The following is a 2,117-nucleotide window of genomic DNA, read 5'->3' on the forward strand; positions in this document are numbered from 1 at the left end:
TTTGGAGTTTAATTTAATTTTGAAACCTGTTTCATTCCTTGTCTGCTGCCTTTAGCTAATTTCAAGTCCAAGCTAACTCTGCAGTTGCTAAGCCTTCCAGGACAGAAATTCATGTTTCTAAGGGCCATTACAGTTGACACAGCAGGACTTCAGCTGAAAACTAATCTGATGTGAAGGTTGGGTCTGGAGGACACCCTGGTGCTTATTGCCATGCCCCTGGCTGCTGGGTCAGAGTGAGTTCGGTGGAGCTCAGCGCCGAGTATAAGGGTTGCAATTGTGCTGGTGTGGTGGGTGGTGAGAGACAGGCTGTTCCTATGGGCATGGGGGAGGGATGGGAGGCGGAGGGGGCTGGGGGAGGAGAGCTTCATTTGCCACTGCTCCCAGGGCTCTTAATTGCAACAGCATACATGGTGATAAGCTGCTGAATTGCCTTTCATCGGCCAGGAAACCCAGCATGTGAAAAAATTTGGTATGTCATTGTCTGTTTGCACAGCTCGCTGCCTGACCCACCAGTCTGCACACAGGAGTGGGAAAATAATTGCAAATATTACTGCCACTCCAAGAGCCACTGACTGAGGCATCGTTCTGCCTGGCTCAGAGAGGTGGAAGGATCAGGTGGTGGAAATTGCAAAACGTTACAAAACATTGGCCACGTTGCATGCTTCATTTCTCCTCCTTTTGAGCTATAACCTCTGTGACAAAGCATTTTCCCAGCTGCACATGTATGGCTGGGCCATACGGAGCTCAGACTGGAGAGCGAGGGGTGGCACATACATTAGCCATGCGAGTGGGGACAACTTCCCCTGGATTTTACAGTTCCCAGGCCCAACTCTTGAGCACCAACTATTTGCAGGGAACCTGTAGTTTGCTTATTTATTTATCTAGCTCTTCCTGTGACTTCTAAGGAACGGTTTCCTTGTCCTTATGTTAATTCAAGCCCTGCTGAATAAAGAGGCTTTTTTTCCCCCATCCCATCCTGCAAGAGGTCATCTTTATTCAAGAGCCATGAATGATGTGCACGGGGTACTAATCGCGCACAAAGAGCGCCGCCGGAGCCAGCCAAGCGTACAGCTGTCCTTTTGTTTACAGAGATGGAGAGGGAACCTAAAAAGTGCTCCTGCCCCAGGGACAATAGCAGCGGCTTGCGAGACGCCTGAGATTTGGCAGGGCCCCTCTTTCCTGGCACTAAAGGGCCTTTATTAAACATAAATCACGTCAGCTGCTGCTGCAGCCCTTTCTCAGCTTATAAAAGATTCCCCTTTGCTGCTTAAGTGACACGATGGAAAGGCATCAGTCTGAAATACCCCAAAGACTGGAGTGATGGACCAGGTTGGGGACAAATGATGCTTCTGACTGTTTAAGAGTAGCGCTCTTCTGTCGCTGTTACAACGATGCTTGCAGCTGGGTTACATTTTTAAGCTGGCTGGTGATTCAATGTGCTCTATTGGTTTTGTGTTGACTTGAAATGTCAGGAGGTCACAAGGACAAATTTTATACCTGTGAGTTATGAAGAATAACATAGAGCCCTACAAGCCCTAGGATAAATATGTTGCCAGTGCTGCCATCACTGGAAAAGTGTGATGCCTTGGGCACTGAGAAAATAACTAAGTGTAGAGCATCTCTGCAAAGAGCAGAGTACCACTGTTAAGGGCATAATTATTAGATTTTCTTATTCAGCAATGTGAGACATGACTACAGTATTTCCCTGAGGAGGGGAGCAAACGCTCTTTCTTTTTCCCCTTGTAAATAAAAGGGCAGTCTGAGTATAAGGAACAAAATTGCTTATGGAAAATGTGTTGCTTCAAGTACTGCTATTGGCAAATCCCATACCTCATTAGGCAGCCGATATTTCTGTGCAAGGAGAGGGCCTGAGGTGTCACTGGGAGCATGAGACATGACAGCCACGGGAGCTTTGGGCAAGATGAGGACGTGTCAGGAGGCGTTCGACGTCCCTCTGGCATTTCAGGCAACTGGATGCTGGCTATGTCTGGAGCTAACTAGGGAACGACTCAAAGATCTTACCTATAGGACTCCCTTCAGGCTATAACTGGCTGGGCTTATCTTCTGCTTCTTGTACAGAAAGGTACCAGCTAAATCCCAGCAGTTACCAGCTATGC

This window comes from Cariama cristata, unplaced genomic scaffold, assembly GCF_000690535.1.
Source record: "Cariama cristata isolate BGI_N322 unplaced genomic scaffold, ASM69053v1 scaffold40001, whole genome shotgun sequence".
In the NCBI taxonomy this organism is placed as follows: Eukaryota; Metazoa; Chordata; class Aves; order Cariamiformes; family Cariamidae; genus Cariama; species Cariama cristata.